This window comes from Tachypleus tridentatus, chromosome 7 (genome assembly GCF_004210375.1).
Source record: "Tachypleus tridentatus isolate NWPU-2018 chromosome 7, ASM421037v1, whole genome shotgun sequence".
NCBI classification, from domain to species: Eukaryota; Metazoa; Arthropoda; class Merostomata; order Xiphosura; family Limulidae; genus Tachypleus; species Tachypleus tridentatus.
The window spans coordinates 188,961,326-188,981,472 of record NC_134831.1 but is presented as its reverse complement, the minus strand read 5'-3'; the positions used below and the strand labels follow the sequence as shown (position 1 = coordinate 188,981,472).

Here is a 20,147-nt window from a genome sequence, read left to right as displayed (position 1 = left end):
TACTTAACGTAATTACAACTTCATAAATAGAGTATCATGTTATCCAGTGCTTCTAGTACACTGTTTGTTATGTTATTAGAAGCAATATTAACCATTTTCATTCACATCATTCTTGGGTTTGTGTGAAACTATTCGAGGATCTGCATGATACAAGGTTCTAATCATGTATCATTAGGGAAGTATTTGACATATCATTCTTTGTCACTGGGGCCCTTATCTTCACTTCTAGTGTCTTTAACTGAGATGTCCTTTGTCATTATTACTTCATCAACTAACACAACACTAACGTCCTCTGATTCTGAGGTTTCTGTCTATTTATCTCTTCCTCATCAAAAGGTAATTAATTCTCACTTGAGTTATCGGTTTTTATTTTGTAGCCGATTTACTGTTGTACATTTACTGAAGTACCTTCGCTTCTTTCAGTGTAATTTTGTTTTTTTTCTTATGAGGTATACTGTGGGCTGTGTAATTCACAAGTTCTGTCTGTTATCGAAATTTATAGAAGATTCTCGATCGTAAGAATCAACAATGTACTGGGTGTGTATGTAATGCTAGCAATTGAGAATATTTTTGCCACGCGACCTTCTGTGAATGATCTAGTTTCGTATGATTTATATAAAAGCAGCGCACCAAGAGAGAAGAAGAATATTATTATACATCTACAGTCAGTGTGCTATAGGCTTAGGAAACTATAGTTGTAATTAATGCCTATTAATCCAGAAAATAATAGAATTTAACCACCAACATATATATATTTCGAACATTACATACTGTTCAACTCAGCAACACTTTAGCTTCAGACACAACAAGCTTGGACTCGTTAGTAAACCAATCTATCTACAGGTCAAAAGAAGTAGTATAAAATATAATACATAACGAACAAAACAGAATCAAAAAGTGTTACGTTAAGAATTGGAAGTCGCAATTTTTTCATGGAAGAAAACTATAGTTATAAAGATACTCACACGACTGGCAAGAGAGAGGGAATGCAGTTTTACATCTTTAAGAACACGGTTTTATATGGTGTTTCTAATTCAGTTTGTACCTGATGTTTTTCAAAAGAATAATGCAAGAATATCTTGGCTTAATCAATTAAAATTAGTGAGTGGATAAAATTGTCAATTAATATGAAATTCGTGAAATCATAACAAATATAAACACGTATAGTTCAATGTTTTACTTATTGCGATTGGTATATTTTCAGTCTTGCAGATTGAAATATTTGTGAAAAACAAACAATTTTATCACGTATTTTATTAATTTCTTTTTCATTAGAATGGTGACCGATTTGAAGCTTCAGAATGCTTGATGTTAGCGTAATAAGGAGAGGCATTGCCACCCGCGTGGCGAAACCTTGTAATTTGTACTGCAACTCTAACGTAATTTGTAAAAGGAAGAAATCCTTCAGGTAAAAATGATGTTATTAACCGGTGTGGCTGTATGATACTTGTAGGAAAATCGGTTTTACCTGATGATAGCCTGGCATGGGCAGGTGGGTTAAGGCGTGCGACTCATAATCTGAGGGTCGCGGAATCGTATCTCGGTCGCACCAAATATGCTCACCCTTTCAGCTGTGGGGGCATTATAATGTGACTGTCAGTTCCACTATTCGTTGGTAAAAGAGTAGTCTAAGAGTTGGTGATGACTAACTATCTTCACTCTTGTCTCACACTGCTAAATTAGGGACGGCTAGCGCAGATAGCCCTCGAGTAGCTTTGCGCGAAATTAAAACAACAACAACAAACAAGCAGTTTAGTCATAAGCAAAATTTCACCTGGATTGTCATATTTTATGTAAAAACCATATCTGTAGTTACTCTTTTGAAGAGTTTATACTTTCCATCTTGAATTATTCTATTCTTAACAGTATGACTTTCACCTACTTTTTTCGGAGTTTTCAAACAGCTTTTACAAAAGCATGAAAATTTGTGTCAAACTTTCATATAAAGTAGTTTTCATTAGTAAAGCATGGAAGTATCGTGTGTATACAATACACTAGATGTGGAAGTAGTTGGACCACCCGTACGTAAGTTTATGATAGGGCCTGGCATGGCCAAGCGCGTAAGGCATGCGACTCGTAATCTGAGGGTCGCGGGTTCGCGCCCGCGTCGCGCAAAACATGCTCGCCCTCCCAGCCGTGGGGGGACACAATTGGCGTTCAAAAGTTATTTTCCCAGGAGTTACGAGGAAAGTCTGGGGGCTTATAAATTTCAAAATCGGATTTTGATACTAGTGTAGGCAGTACGTAGATAGGCTATTGTGTTGTTTTGTAAGTACCAACAAACAAAACAATGAAGTGTTATTTTATTTTTCATAATCTATAATTAATGCTTATTTATAATTTAAAAATATGTAAATATAGCGTTATACAAAATGTTTGCGACTCGTAATCCGAGGGTCGCGTGTTCGCGCCCGCGTCGCGCTAAACATGCTTGCCCTCCCAGCCGTGGGGGCGTTATAATGTTTCGGTCAATCCCACTATTCGTTGGTAAAAAAGTAGCCCAAGAGTTGGCGGTGGGTGGTGATGACTAGCTGCCTTCCCTCTAGTCTTACACTACTAAATTAGGGACGGCTAGCACAGATAGCTCTCGAGTAGCTTTGTGCGAAATTCCAAAAAAAAACAAACAATAAAAAACAAAAAAAACAAATGTAACCAGTATGTGGCGCAGAGGTTTTCTGTTGTCCATAGTTTACTGATTGATTCCGAAAGTTAAGGATGTTGAAAAGTAAATTTACAGCTTTAGGTTATCATAAATCAAATAACTTTAGTGTAAATGGTGAGTTTAACTGTTTTACTTTATGGTTGCCAAACTTTCTTGGTCGTTTAGAATTTTTTCTTGCAATAGACAAAACTGTAATATACCGAATGATGTAGCCAATTCAACAACTTGATTCAAGATCAGGTTACTCTTACTCTTAGAAAGATAATTTATTTTTTTGCAGCACCTTATTGGCCGTAGTATGTTGTATGCAGAAATAAACAAAACGTCGACCATTAACACATAAACATCAGTATGAAGATATGTGTGTAATCAAATGGACAGATGAACTGAAATAGAATAATATCGGAACCAACAAAACAAAAACGAAGTTAGATGTTAGAATAGAACATTTTAGAAGTTAGTTTTCCCAATACCATATTCTTCTATGTTGTATGGTCTTATTCTCACTCTTAACATCATAGTGAAGCATGTAATACTAACAATAAAGCTGAGTTAGAAGCTGCATTATCAACAAAAGTTTTATTGTTGCATTAGAAACATATTAAATCTTCTGTAATTATACTGCAGTCTGAAGCATTAGACATAATACGTAACATTTTGGAACAGTATGAGATCTATTGGCCCATCCTGGCTCTTACACCCTCTAATTTAAACTATAAATATTAATGAATAAATTTTTAAAAATCTTAAACCAATACTTATCATTCATATACTTATCAAACTTTCTGTTAAACTCCATTAAATTTTCTGCTCCACAACATCCAAAGACAACCCACTCCAAAGGCCAACTATCTTGTAAGAAAAATAAGGTTATCTTAGCTGAAGGTGACTTCTACTATGCCAGTGTTTATACTTGAGTCTCTTAGTCCTCCTATTATCACTGTTAAGAGTGAATAAAGATGATGCATCAACATTATCAATTCCTTTTACAATCTTTAACACCTCTATTATATTACATCCCTCCTCCAATTCTTCTTTTTTCAAGAGAAAGCAGAATGAGAAATTTCAGCCACTCCTCATATGACAACTCCTCCATCCCAGACATCTTTCTAGTAACCCAACTTTGAACCCCTTCAAACATTCAAAGCTCTTCCAAAGGTAAGGATACTAAGACTGAACACAATACTTCAAATATGACATAACCATTGAATCATACAATGAAATTATAACTGCTTTAGACTCATATTGAAAATCTCTGTAGATATAACCTAAAATTTTATTTGCCCTACCACCAGCAATAACACAATGCTTGGATAGCTTCTGAGACTGATCAGCTATTACATCAAGATCCCTTTTTCTCTATTGTTTAGATTATTCCCATCCAAATTATTATTTATATAATGATAACCCAGAAGCACTATTTTGCATTTATTACAATTAAATCCCATCTGCCATTTATTTGCCCAATTCACTAAATGATATAAATCTTTCTGTAAATCAGCAGCATTCCTTCACAGGTAGTAACACCCTATGTCTTAATGTAATCTGCACATTTAAGTAATTTATTGACCATTCTTTTATCTGTGTCATGGATGTATATCAAAAAGAGCAAAGGTCCTAAGACTTGAACCCTGAGGTACCTCATTTGTGACATTAATCTAGTTTGGTTGAACTACATTTGTGACAATCCTTTCTTCCTGATCTACTCTTACTCTCATCAACACAAATAGTAACCTTTTGAAAGAATGTCAGAAGATTTTGTAAGGCAAGGTTTTCCATCAGTGAAACCATGTTAGCTGTCTGATAAACTTCTAAACTTGGTTAAATAACTTTTTGAAGTTTGTTTTTTTTATCAGACTCTCCAAAATGTGATCCACAACTGATGTGAGACTAATGGGTCTGTAAGTACTGGAACAATTTTCATCACCCCTGTTGATAAGAGAAGTTACATTAGTTAATTTTCAATTTATTTCCAACACTCTTCATGAGCCAACATTGTTTTTACTTGCTGCTACCCTGTTCTTTCTGTAAGGAAAATATTTACCTTGAATATTGAAAATATTTTCTTTAAAGATTTTCCATATTTGCTTTGTGTCTCAGCATAACACAGCTGCCCAATTCACAATAGATAATTCTTGTTGCTTTCCTTCAAAATTTGATTTTTAAAATTTGGAATCAAAATATTTTGATTTCAATATCTAGGAAAAATATCAAACTTAATACAGCAGTGATCACTTGTTACCATGTGTTCTCCAATTTCCTACCTATATTTTTGAAGCTACAACAAATCTCAAATAGCAGTTTGTAGTAAAACTTAGGGAAGTGAAATTTAAAAAAATATCAATGCAGATATATAAATACAGGGAGCAGTGAGTGTGTTTACATATATATAAATACAGGGAGCAGTGAGTGTGTTTATATACATATAAATACAGGGAGTAGTGAGTGTGTTTACAAATATATAAATACAGGGAGCAGTGTGAAAAAAAAAAGAGAGTTGTAAACATGTTACTAGGCATGAGGAATATACTTGCCCAAACTGAAAACTTCCAGTTTATTTATCTTATTAGCATGACTTAGTTATTGCAAATGTGTACATATTTTATTCATTGCAATGACTTACTACCATACATTGCATTATATCCTTTTGCAAGATTAACTATTCTCATTTAGTTCTGCCCCCTATATGCAAAACAAGTTTTACGCGTATCACAAGCCTCGTTCCACCCATCCATGAGAAATACTTGATTCTTATGAGTTTCTCATACAAATTACCACATGAAAACCTTCCACCAATGAGAATGACACACATTTTGTTACTCATATGATTAATATTCAATTCTACTGAACTATTTCTTTTTCAGCAGGGTTTTATTAAGTTGTTTGAAATTTTTCTTTAGCATGGTTCCTAATTATAACTTAAATATTTATACTTCCGAAGCAGTCTTTTGCATTAATCATTTTTCATTATGCAGCTTATGTCTTTAAATTCTCTATCCATTCTTCATTGTTTTCATGTGTTTTATTCTCTCACATATTTGTATTTGTCTATCAAACAATTTGTTCTATATATTATATCCCATAAATTTCAAGGTTAATCTCTTACAAAACACTTTTTAGTTGGTGACACATTGGGTCAGTTGTGGTTGGGTTTATCTGTGAATATTTGCCAAGATATTGGGTACTATGTAGGTCAAGCATGTACTCCTGAACCTCCCTTACTTTTCCGAGAACATGTTAAATCTGTTTAGTTTAACTAAGATTTTGAAAGCCTTTTACTAAATTCAGATTGTGCTGTGTTTCATATGCTCCATCTGTAGAATCAGCTCGGCCTAAAAACTTGTTTAGACATAATTTTTCAGGTTTGTGATGTGTCACTCATTTACTTGATTTCATAGAACCCTGTCTTTCTTTGTTGCATGATAGTTCTTATTTAGTTATCCTATCTTCCCTGGATATTAGATATTTTGTGGAGCATCTTACTTCCCAACTGGGTGAGAGTGCCAGCATCTCTTTTTCTCTCACGGGTTGCCAATCTGTTCTTAGCAGCTGTAGTTTATTTTGCCAAATTAGGGGCTAACTATGATTTCCTGCAATGTTTTACCCATACTCAGCTTTTGCACATTCGTCTAAATCTCATTTCATTCTGTGGTGTTTATCTACAATACATCATCTATCCCAGGCTATGCACCAAAATCTTGAAGGTTTATCATTGTCATCTCTTGACTTACACACGATTTCTTTGTTGTCAGGATTTTGTGAATTTCAGTACCGTCTTCTCCTCAGTTATTTTGCCACCCACTTACCTCAGAAAATTACATGTTACCCCCTCTCTTTAGTGGTAGGTATCAACCATGTTCCTGTCACACTCAAATCACCTGAGGAATCCTCTACCATTTCTTCCTTGGTATATTGTTTGCCACAGTTAAAACCTCAAAGCATCTATTTCCATTTCCTTTTTATTATTCCTCAGTGCTTACCTGTTCTTTCATCCAGGAGTTCTGTATTTCATTTTCTTTCATGTAAATTGGTACAATGCCAACAGTATTGTGACTACCAAGTGAATTCTGGTTTTGTGGGAGCTTGATTATGAGAATTTGTTTCTCTTTAGTAATTTTTTGCTACAGATGAGTGGATTATTTGAATTCTATCAGAAAGACTTTTATTACAATCTCTTTCTTTACTTCCTTTGTCATAGAACCAATTTCCTTCTCTCAGCCACAGAATCCCATCTTTGACATGCCATTGAACCTGTGGCTCATCTCAGTTTTTATTCTAGGCTGTTTGTTGTCTGTCCCTAAGAAAATTGAAGACTGGAAACCTGTTATGTATTTGTTTCACCTCACTGAATTTCTCATTCTCCCTTGTTTCATCATGGAATTGTTTCTCACCTTCAGGTGGGTTTTAACTCAAGGTATGTGGATGATCAAGATGGATGTCATGAATGCTTTCTTACATATTTCTATAGCTCTGAAGTCATCACCACATCTTTGGCTTTGTCCAACAAGGGATAAGTTATCAGTTTTAAAAATTCCCATTGAGGCTTAGTTTGGGCCCTATGTTTTATATTTTATTTGAGTATTTTGAGCTTTTTCTCATTATTGCCAAACTCATTGGATGCATTTTTATTATGATATGGATGACTTGTTACTGTTATCTTGTTGTGAACAGGAGTCTACCTGTTGTACATTTCAGTTGCTCCAGGAAATAACTCAAGTGGGCTGGTTAATCATATTGGAACTCCTGATGTGCTATCTCTTTTGGGGCTGTGTTTTTCTGTGGTTGCCACAATCCCTTTTATTCAGGATCATATGTGAGCTCATCAGTGGGCTTTTTATGATTACTGGACTCTTGGATAGGATCCTCTTCAAGGTCTTCAGTGATTGGTCAGGAATCACACTTAGACAGGTGTTTCACTTTCTCGTCCTCATCTGGATTTTCATCTCATGTCTAGAGATGGAGAGCATGGGTTGATCAACAGGATGCTTTAGAGTGTTGGTTTACAGCTGAGGAGTGTTATTATATCAAAACTGGAGCATTTAACTGTATGTCAGGCTTTGGATCATTTCTTCCATCTGGCCAGACATTGTCTGGTCATGATTCATTCCAAAAATCCCACAGTGGATACTTACCTCAGTTACCAAAGTGGCATTCATTCTGGATCAGTATGCTCTTATATGTTGCATCTTTTTCTCTGGACTGATATGCAAGATATCCATATCATTGTATGTTATATTCCAGGTGTTTCAATATTGTCACAAATCATCTTGTCTTCCATGGTTTTGACTTCAGTATGGTGCTTCTCACATCAATGCCTCTACAACATCCTTCAACCACAAGCCACTTCCGTTTTGGTCTATGGTTAATCACCCTGGCAATCAACACATTCAGTCAGAATTGGGTTAACAAATATCTGTGTATTGATTTTCCCATTCACCTTCTTTATTGAATTATTTAATTTGGGGCCCGGCATGGCCAAGCGTGTTAAGACGTGCGACTCGTAATCTGAGGGTCGCGGGTTCATATCCTGTTCGCGCCAAACACGCTCGCCCTCCCAGCCGTGGGGGCGTTATAATGTGATGGTCAATCCCACTATTCGTTGGTAAAAGAGTAGCCCAAGAGTTGGCAGTGGGTGGTGATGACTAGCTGCCTTCCCTCTAGTCTTACACTGCTAAATTAGGGACGGCTAGCACAGATAGCCCTCGAGTAGCTTTGTGCAAAATTCCAAAACAAACAGCAAAATTATTTAATTTCATCCATCCCACTCTATGTCAGGTTCTTCTGATTGCTACTTACTGACTGACTCATCTGTGTTTTTTAATTATCCGGCTACCTCTCTCCTTCCTTTTTTGGTAACATTGATCATAACACTCTTCTTTTCCTCTGTCTTCATGCTTGTTTTTTGTTTGGTTCTTGGTAAGTAAATCAGAGTTGTTGTGATGTGTAGTTTCATTTCTGGAGTGTTTCACTTGCTTTTCATCCATGGAAGTGTATCAGCATAAATGGAATGTTTTCGACCATTCATCTCTGGAATGGAGGTTTTCACCTGATTTGCCTCTGTTCCTGGTATTGTTGTGTTTCTTACTAGGCATTTTAATCCAGTATCTTCTGTTTCTTTGGTTACCAGTTATCAGGAGGCTTTGTACCACACCATCCATTTTGTTCCCAATAACTCGATACTGATAAATTTCTTCCAGAGTCATTGTCCTCAGTGGCAGGCTACTCGTCTTGACTGAGATGTTTATGTGGTCCTCTATTGCCTTACTCTGTTTTCATTTAAACCACTTTCCACCTGTTCCTTGTTTTACTTTTCCCTTAAGATTTATTTCCTTCTTCTCTTAACCTGAGGACTTTGGTCTGATTTACGTACCAGCATTCTTTCATGCACTCTTTATCATCCGACATATTTCTACTTCATCTGAATCATTCTTTCCTCCCCAAAACTACAGTGGCTAGTGAGGATACTCATTGATTCTCTTTCCTTCCATTAGTCATCTTTATCATGTGTTTGATTCATAAAGATGTTTTGATGTTTTACCTTTTCTCTTGTATTTCATCTTTGTCATCCCATGGAAGAACTTTTTAACTGCACATATTGACTACACTTAACACATTTGTCTCTCGCTGTTTGCATAGTATCACCATTTCATCCTCTTTGGGCTATTTTCTTTAATGTGAAGCAAATCTTCAAATTTCCATGCGACTTTGGCTAGGTAAGTTATTTGTTATTATTATTTAATTTTTCAGGGGCCTTATTTACCTTTTGATGGTAATTACTCATTGTTATTAATGTTATTACACCTTCTGAACTTGAAATGTTGACAGTATGCTCTTCACCCTATCCCTGCATGAATATCAGTTCCCAGTAATATGAATTTTGGATGTAGTTTGCTTACTGAGTGTGATCTTGTGTCTTAGTCACTTTACTCCAAGAAGCAGTTCCACTGTTTTCTTAGACACCACTTGGACACTGTTTTCCATCCACATGTATCATAATGGACAAAGAGTTCAGTTGTGGTACAATCTCTCACATCAGTTCTTTGCATCTTATTCTCTTGTTTCCAGATGTTTACTTTCTATGCCTTCAAAGGATGCCCCTTTTATTCTGTTGCTCTGGTTCTTTCGATTATGGAATGGGGTTTTAGGTATTTATATGAACACATGTATAATATTATAATTTTTCAATACTAAAACTGAATTTTCGATAAGTCCTTACATCCTTTCACACATCCCACTTTTCTTAATTGTTTAAAGCAGAATCATCCAATTTCTGGCAAAACTAGTAGTGTTAGTCTGGTACAATTAAATAGAGGAAATAACATGGGTAACCCTGAATATGTGGCAGTCTCACTGGTTGCGGGTTGTCCTGATAAATTGTAGGAGACACGCATTAGAATAAATCATTTTAATGGAGGGGAGGCAGAAGGCTTGTGGGATGCATGTAACAATGTTTTGCATATAGAGGGCAGCAATGCATGTAAATAGCTATTTATATAAGAGAAGGTAAGAAGTGCATGAAAATGCATTTTTAGTAGAGAAAGTAATGACATTTATATCATTATTACACTATATGTGATGAAGAGGGGAAATGTATGTGCTGCCTAACCAGTCTATAGAATGATATTCCTGATGTATTGAAAGTGTGATTTAAATCATAACACACAGAAATGTTCAATATAAGGAACACCTTGCCATTTTCTGACCTACCAAGGAATTAAAAAAATGCAGAATAACAAGTGGACAGTTTGATTTATCTCACACAAATACAGCTATTACATTTTACATCAACAAAAGTTTGTGTTAAAAAGTAACTATTTAACTCCCAGCAAAAATACTTACATGGTACATAAAGTTCAAATTTGAAACTGAATAACTGCACATTTTGATTAAGAGAGCATTTAGTAACTTCTGAGGAGTAAAATAACAGTGTATAAAGACATCATTACCTTGTGAAATTGTAAAGCATATTTGATCATACACAAATTTACAAGATTTATAGAGCAGAATAATCAATAGTGTCATTGATATTCTTTTACTTAAAAGTATACATTTACTTCAATGGATTAATTCACTCACGAATGATTAGCTGAAAAGATTCTAAAATCGTCAGGTTGCTTACGTGTGTCAATTTCACCTACTGTTTCTTTTTTATTAATACTTTATGGTAGTCTTCATATAATAAGAGACATTTAGTTTTGTATGATATTGTTTCTTATATGATAAGATGTACAGTAATAAAACTGTATGCATAAATAATTTAAACAGGTGATTTTCCATTGTTCATTTGTTTTTTAAAGCATAATAATTTTATCACTAGGATCTGGTAATGTCTTTATAAACAAGTACATTACAGATTCTGATGATATTTCTTTGTTTTAGTGGTTCAGCTGGTGTATATGAAGCCATATATAGAGAAACTGGGTTGGAAGTTGCTGTTAAGAAGATTTATCTGACTGAGCAACTCAATAAAGCTGGTTTAATTACTGAACTATTTGGATAGTTACCTTGTAAGAGATGAACTCTGGGCAAGTGTTCTTATTGTTACGTATTAGTTAATTTTCCTGTAATTTTAATTTTACATTCTGTAGAGTGTACGCTAAGGTAATACCTATTACACTTAGTCGATCGATTTTGAGTAACACTTGGTTTAAGAATAATTTTACATATCACTCTCACAGGTTTGCTTTTTAAAAATTTTGGTTATAAATAATACATGATAATTCTTATGTGAGAGACTGTGGGTTACAGCCACAATTGCTTTCGATACACCGATTTTTATTTCATTCTATATATAGTATTACCATAAGTTTTCAAGCCATAAACAAATAAACATTCAAATTGAACTAAATACCCTGCATATTTTTAAAAAAGGATTCCAGGATACAAGCTACAATGTGAGATTAAAAAATGTATCCTTGGTTTTGGAGGTGACTGATCAAGTAGGAACCACAATGCAGTGGGGAAACACAGTTTTTCAACCTTAACCTCCAATTTGCTAGTCTTATATAAGAAGATTAGAAATCAGGAGGGTGAGATGTGGGTGCTTGAGCCCACAACATACCACAAGATCTTAAATTTATTTGAAGAAAGTGTCTAGTCTCAACTGTTTCACTTTTTTTTTAATAGGCTTTCTCCTGCAGTTAAAAGAGAACACCATTTCTCTGGCTTTTTCATGAAGTTCATTTTCCCCCTTCGTTTTTGCATACAGTTTTATAGCATTAATATAACTTAACATATGTGATGAAGTAGGAATTTATATTTCCTCATTATCTTTTCCATTTTGTTCATGTCCTGAATCTCTCGCACTGTTACCATCTTGTGATTCTATTATAGTTCTTAAATCTATTTTATTAGTTTCTGTGAAAACATTCTTGGGAAGTTTGACAAAACTTTCCACATTTACAGAATCATCTGCATCAATCTTCTCAATTAAAGTTTGGATTTCACTAGAATCATCACAACAAATAACTTCTCCACAATCTCTGCCACAGTTTCGAAAGCACTTTTTTACACATTCATCTTTTATGTATTTGATTGAATTATTTAAAAATGCAATTGCATCTAACACGTCAGTTTTCATGGTCATATCAGATGCTCTCTTACAGTGGTCCATGTTTGCAATAATATGCTGAAGGATCAATATTCTGTATTTCAATTTTATAAACTGTATAATTCCATAATCTAGGGGCTGTAGAACTGATGTTGTACATGGAGATAAAAAGTTAAGCAAACATTTGAAAGTTGAACTTTTGGGTGACAAATTGCATTATCTAGGAAAAATAGAATATTCCTGTTTTCTTGTTCCATTCTTTTGTTTAATTTGTTAAAAAAATTCCTCTAATATAGCACTTGTCATCCATGCATTATTATTCCCTTTCCATTTCACAGGAAATTGATTCTTTCTTAAATTTTTGAAACAGCGCAGATTTTCACTTTTACCACTTGATTGTTTCTCTAGTTTTTCATCATCAAAAGCAACCAAAAGTACAGTCAATCATTTATTCAAATAGCGACCTTCAGAATAATGATGGCAGAAAAAATGAACAGAATAGATTTAACCAATGCTTACTGTAACAAAATGTCTGAGTATTTATTAATATTTAAACAGATTAGTAATTAAACAAGAATTTATTAATATTTAAACAAATTAGTAATTAAACAAGAATTTATTAATATTTAAACAAATTAGTAATTAAACAAGAATTTATTAATATTTAAAGAAATTGTTAATCAAATAAGAAATTAATATTTAATCAAAAATATTTTGTCTGCATTACTCAGCTTCTATTCCTACTTGTTGATAGATGAGGCAGGTGAAAGATAGTTTTACATCCATATTATGCAAATTTCATCATATAGAGGGCCTTCTCTAAGAGAAATTTTAAGATAATGCTGCAAAATTTTGATATTTCCTGCTTGTGCAGGTTTCTGCCTTTTGCAGTTTCTGGCTTAAACAGGTGTTACTGCATTTATTTCAAAACATTGTTTTTCTCATGTCAAATGACAAAGTTAAAATAACTTCAGAATTCATGCTATAATGAATAATAAATATAATTGGTTTATAAATGAATCCCTGAAAATTAGTTTTTCAATGAAAAGAATGAAAGTGTTTACAATCAGACAACAGTAGAGAAATATTAGGTTTTATGTAGCTTGGTTTAAGATTAAGATGAGGTTCTATATTGAAAATAAGATTCCTTTTTAAGTTTTGACGTTAGCCAGCCATGATAATCCCAACTCACATGTGCACGCAGTCTAGAAGGAAATGATAAAAGATACCTAACTGCTTTCTCTGACAAGGTTGGAAATTGTGCATTAATATGCAAGTAAAATTATGCGACTTTTATTGAACACAAACTTTTACTTTAAGACACCCTGTGAAATGATCACCAGAAGCTGTTGTTTGTTTGAAGGTGTCAAGTTATTTGGTAATGTGTGCAAAATGATGAAAAAGTAGTTCCTCATCCACTCACAGCTACTATCACATTTGGAAAAATACTTATGCAAATCTTTCTTGATGTCCTTCAAGTGTCTCTTCATTATGTTCAAAATATTTTCAGCAAATGCTTCAGATGAGTTCATAGCCACATGAATGAAAACTAGAAAAGAATCCAGTTCACCAAAATGTGTACCCCATAGCTCCAGTTTTGCAATCATTGCATTAACTTTGTCTTGCTTGTAGAATAATGATATAAGCTTGCCTTGGAATGATATATTTAGGATGTTGAAATGAGCATATATCTATTGTTTAGCTTGCATTGCTTCCCATCATCACTTCTTTGGCAACAGGTTTGATTAGTGTGTCTCCTATTACTTCAATAGCTCTGGCATTTACAGTTACATATGATACTATAAAAGAGGTTTCCACAGATTTCACATTATCATCCCCTGCCACACTGTGCTTTACTTTCTGGGAGACTGGAATGTCCTTTCTCTTTTCTTTGAAAAATTCAATAGCTTACACATGGTATTTGTTTCAAAATGATGCTGGAAGTCTCCATACTTATGGCACATAATGAAATAGGCCTTCTCTCATTGCTTGTCCATCAAAATCCAATTTACAAATAATTTTCATTGTATTTACATGATATTTTTGGATTCTTTGCAGCTGGTGCTTTAACAACACTAACAAACAGTTTTGGTGATTCATTAAATTGGTTCTCATAGCTATCACCACTTTATCACATTTCCTTCCCAATCTTTACCATGTGTAATCACTTCAGATATCCTGTTTTTAACCAGTAATCTGTGATGGCTCAGACACACCATTGGTAAATGGAAATCTTCTTCCACATACCACCTAAATTATCTTGTGTGATACCAGAAGTACATGTATCACACTTTTGTTAACACTGTTCTGGATAATAATAATCTCTTAAAAGAATGTTGAAGTAGTATAGTTATTTTATTTTTTTCTTCATGAAGAATTATTGGAAGGTCTTTGGTGTGTGTATTTGTATTTTATGTATGATTAGTGGCAGAATCTTAAGTAAGCAAAAATATTCTGTCTTATTATTTATAGTGACTATTAAAGAATAACATATAAGTGAAATTTTAAACTTTGTTTAGGTGATAATGGAATATTATTTGGTACTTGGCTCTTTGAATACTGTTCTCACATAAACCTGTGTCTGAAAATGAAATATCAACAGTTGATAAAGAAGCATGATATATTGATTGTTTTTAGTAGAGGTTTTTATTTTTTGTTACAAAAGATGTCTGATTATAGTAATTTTTCAAAATCTGTTCAATAACTATTGAAGTTCCTTTTGAAAACTCTCTAAATATGGTAACAAAATTGGACACTTTTAAAACTTTATCTTGAGTGATAAAAATATTTCAAATAACATTTCAGCCAGTAATAGTGAATTTCCATGTAAAATTGATGTGGTTATCATAGTGTAAACTGTGTGGCTCTTTTGTCATTTCCTGTGCATTATAGGAAAGCACTTCTTCAAAAATTTACAAATATTCTTGTTAATTTACTATGGGCAAGATATAACTGTGCAATATACCAATGAAAATTTGTGCCTTTGTTGTTAAATGTACAGCATATTTTTAATCTTCTATCATACAAGTTATTAATTTGAAAAAGAATAAGAAAGGGCTGATAGTTCAAATAAAATGAAACCTTAACAAAGAGTTCAGGCTAAAAATAAACTAAAACTTCAGTCTTAGAATTTATAATACACTAAATGACAAAACCAGTAAAAGCTGTAAAGAACACACATTTAAAATTACTGCAGGTGGTGGCCTAGTCTTTCAGGATAAACTAGAAACATGAAAAATCTACTGAGTATATAATGTAAACAGTATTATGCTAATAACATTGTTTACCTATAATAATAGAAGAGTTTGTCTCTGCATGTGTATGACCACCATATCTCCAAAGGATGGAGCCTAGAAACCTGAAAATTTGCACCAATATTAAGTGGACTCTCAGGTTGTGCATCTGGGTTTTATAACTTATTCACATATATGTGCATCTGTTTAGTAAAGAAGCTAGGGAAAAACATATAGGAAATAATACGTGACAACCACATCTTCAGATTTCAGAAACCTAAAATTTTGCACCCATACCAAGAGACCTCTGCAGGTGTGCATCTAAGTACTATTTATCCATGTGTATATGCATCTGTCCAAGGAAACAAAGTAGGAGAATACAACAGAGAAAAGAAGTGGTTCCTCGTATTAAAAATAGAAATCACAGACAGAGATGCATGTGTGTGTATATGTACATGTACATCTTTTTAAGGAGGCAAAGTAGTAAAAGAAACTACATACAAAATAAATTTTTCCCCATATAACAACCTTTAATATATAGAATAATCAAATAAATTTGATAATGGCATGTTCCAACAAAAGTTTTTATGTCATGTTGCTTCAGTAGAAATGTTCATAGGTATTACATTTATGATAAAATGGGTTCAAGATACACACAATAACATTGTTGTTTAGTAAAGGTGGAATGGTCTGTTTTGGGGGTCTGGCATGTCTAGATGGTTAGGGTAATCAGTTTGTAATCTTAAGGTTGTAGGTTCGAATCCCTTTTAGCCCATCCTTTCAGCCATGGGAGCATTTTCATGTGACTGTCAGTCCCACTATTTGTTGCTCAAGGAGTATCCTATAAGGTGGTGGTGATGACTAACTACCTTCTCTCTGGTCTCACACTGTTAAATTTGGGGTGGCTAATGCAGATAGCCCTTTTGTAGCTTTGCATAAAATTCAAGAACCAAACCCTTTTTGGAGGCCATGTCATTTTATTATGAGGTACGGCCCATACCATCCTGCCAGCATTGACAGTCGTGTATTTCCCATTCATTTCTTTTGATGGCACCCATGTGTCATGACGCATGCCTAGTCAACCTCTGTTATATTGAATATATCAACCTCATAAACTAACTAAAGCAAGAAGTTTCATTTACATAACAACATCTAATATGTATAAAAGCCAAGGTGATTTGCCAACAGTCCTTTCTAGCAATGGCTTTTATGTCATGTTGATCAGCTGTAGAAGTATACTTTAATATTTCTCTTTACCTATTTTCTGAAAATAATTGGTTGAGGAATAATTCGTGAGCGTTTTTAAATAATTTCATTCAAGCATTACATGCAAGACTGTACAATACTTCAATGCATGAACACATTACACCCAAAATATTTATTATGATACTTAATTACATGTAATACCTAGGTATATAGTATGCATTGTTGTAAACGAAATTGCAAGAAATTAAATGCGAAAAGCAGATGGTGTCGAAAATGCTCGATTTTGTCCACTTGACATTCCATTTAATGAGCTGAAAATGAAAGCAAAAATTAAAGACATATGAAAATCAAACACACCATCTATTAGAGCAAAACATTATCTACCAAATGACATGAAATATTTTGCGAAAGCGTTTCATTTATGAATATATTGTTTTAACTTGAAAAAACGCTCACGAATTATTCCTCAACCCAATATAAAATGAAACATATAAATAGCAAAACTTGAAACCAAATGTTGATTTGTTTAAATTATGTTATTAAAATAGTTGGTTATATGACATAAAATACTGAAACAATTTAAGTTTAATGTTGCACAGGGGCAGTCACTTAAGGTTGTTGGTCTTGACCTGCAAAGGCCATACTTTTCTCATGGTTGCGTGCAGAATCCCCTCTGCAGTTTCTGTGTTTACAGCATTTCTCTTGTCCTGGATCATATTGAAGCTAAACAGTACTCCATCTGCACTATTTATCCTGACTCGCTTAGTTCTCTACTGGCTCTGGAATCGCATCACGTTGGTTCACACCCTATTCTCGCCGATATTCAAAACCGACTGGGCCTTTTTTCTTTAACATCTACTTCTATCCAGTTTTTCTGGATACCGGGCCACTTTGGTATTCGCGTAAACGAGCTCGATGACACTGCAGCTAAATCTATCTGCTCTGGCACTGTCACTGCTGTGCCTGTTCCATACATGGACTATGGTCCTGTATTAAAGGCTCGTCTCCGTGCCAGCAACGTGAAAACAATCATTTCTAAATAAAACATGTCTTTCTTCTTTTAGGATCGGAAAGTTGTTTTACCGAGACTACCAATTGGTCACAGTTTTTAACTCTTCGTTTTCTTTTATCTGGGACTCATGCACAAATGTGTTGTCTATGTAATACTCAGGTCGCAATAAGCCTCATTTTACTGTCTTGCTGCCGTTTTGAATCTCAACTGTCCCAAGGTTTGTCCGTAGCGTTAGACTTATTGATGATGGCGACACTATCGACCTTAGACATGTTTTCAGTTTCTTAAAGGCCATTAATCCTTTTTAATGCAATTTAAGGTTTTTAATTTATACAATAGACCTTTTTTAATGTGATCCACTTTTAAGAATCAAAATCCATCTAGTTCTATTTGAAATTAGAAAATGGCTGTAACGTCAACCACATCGGATCCAGGACAGGAAAGACCAACTTCAGGTGACTGACGGTGGTTTTTGTACTTCCCTGATAGTCTTCCTGACGAGTTATGATAACTACAATTATGTTACAGAAAGTCCTTTACAACTTGTATTACTGTGGTTTTTCTCTTAACGCTGTAGACCTTGATTTTAATGCTATTAATATTTTTTAAAACTTTTTGTTTTGTTTGCCATAAAACATCAAACCAACCAACCATTTCGAACAAGAGAAAATAAAGACTCAAAATGTCATTTTTACACTCTTTTGATTTTCAACCTCTGGAGAAAAAATCTCGCGCAGTTTGCGTTATTTGTCGGTCTGTTTGTTTGTTATGTTTCGCCAAATTTCGACGTTTAAACTTTAACGTTTGTTTTGTTGTTTGTTCAGAGGGAGTTTTGACATCATATGACAGGTGTAGTTTAATGTTTAGTTTAGTAAACTTGTACAACTCGTCATTAAAGTAATCAAACACAAGCATCATTATCATTAAATGGGTTGTACTTTTCATTCTTCGTTTTTGATTTTGTTTTTGAATTTAGCACAAAGCAACACGAGGGCTGTCTGTGCTAGCCGTCCCTACTTTGTAAGACTAGAGGAAAGGCAGCTAGTCATCACCACCAACCGCCAACTCTTAGGCTAGTCTTTTAGCAACGAATAATGAGATTGACTGATACATTATAACGCCCCCAGAGCTGAAAAGGGCAGTATGTTTGGTGTGACGGGGATTCGAACTCGCGCTCCTCAGAATGTGGGTCGAGTGCCTTGATCGTCTGGCCCTCATCAAACTGATCTCAAATTTCTCTAAGATAACATTTTTTGTTGCATTTTTGTTACAGCATCACTTACCCTAAATTATGATTTCGTGTTTATTTCCTATATACCATTCTGTTGATAATTAAAGCGTTAAATTCACGAGTTCTTTATAACCACATTCCCAACTCACTATAATAGACTTATTCAGTAATTTATTTTTATTCTAAATCTTAATTGGATTGTCTTTAGTTTATTTTCGATGAGATTAAAATAGATATTTTCTTTGGATTTTACAGTTTACAGTCACAAATACCTGTTATACAGTGCCATCTATGAAGAAACGTTGTTTAAAATAATTTGTTGCTGTTAGAGAGAAGAAACGTTTCACGCTTCTTATGAAAAAGTAAATATATTTATCTATTCCGAATACAATCCACATTTAGAAATACGTTATACAGTGTCATCTATGAAGAAACATATCAAATAATTATTAGCATCGCTAAGCAAAAGATGAGTTAATGAACTCTTGGCTAATCATAATGCGCGTGTTACAAGTTTCCATTTTTGATCTGAGAAACTAAACCCGATGACTTATATGAAGATTAATTAAAGCTTATTAACGTTAGTGGGCAGTGTCTTTGTTACTGTGTGGAAAGGTATATTTGACATTTTTTGTTGATATTTATTTAGTTGTTTCTTGTCATCAGATCTATACAAAGTGAATTATTCTATCTTTTGTGTGTGTGTGTGTGTGTTTGTTTTTTTTTAATAAGGGAACATATTACAATATTAATTCAAACGGAGACAGCGCAAAATTGCCGGAAGTACATTTTTTGCTGGTTAAATCCCAATAATTATGAATCCAATGTCTTGTTCTGGAATGGTATAATATAGTTTATTCGCCAAACTAAAGAACCATTTTACGGGAATATCTGTTTTTTCACACGTTCTGAACTGTACGAACACTTTCTGCTCCTCCTATTTTTGGTTATTTGTTTATAAACAGCTTATTTGTCGTTTACTTTACATAAAAAATTATGTAGATATGTGTTAGTATAATATTTATAATGTATGATACTTTATAAGCCTACTCGTAATACTTTTTAAGTTATGAGCCAAAACTACTCGGAACGCAGGGGTACAAACACTTTCTGTCGTAACTGTAATTTTTCTAGCCATCTCCTGGATTTCGGGTCTTCCAGTCATTCATTTCACATAGCGTCTCTTGTATCAAACGGTCTTTTTCACACAGCTGTTCTATAATTTCTTTCTGATCTTTTATAAACTCGCCTTC

The 20,147-nt window shown here is 34.0% G+C and overlaps 1 long non-coding RNA gene across 1 annotated transcript; it reads left to right on the top strand.

Annotated features, from left to right (window-relative positions):
• The first annotated feature begins 2,675 nt into the window (after positions 1-2,675).
• On the top strand, positions 2,676-19,361 carry LOC143257528 (uncharacterized). Its single transcript, XR_013031902.1, has 3 exons — positions 2,676-2,776; positions 11,042-11,169; positions 18,064-19,361. It is a non-coding gene; the product is annotated as an uncharacterized LOC143257528 (long non-coding RNA).
• Positions 19,362-20,147: the final 786 nt, after the last annotated feature.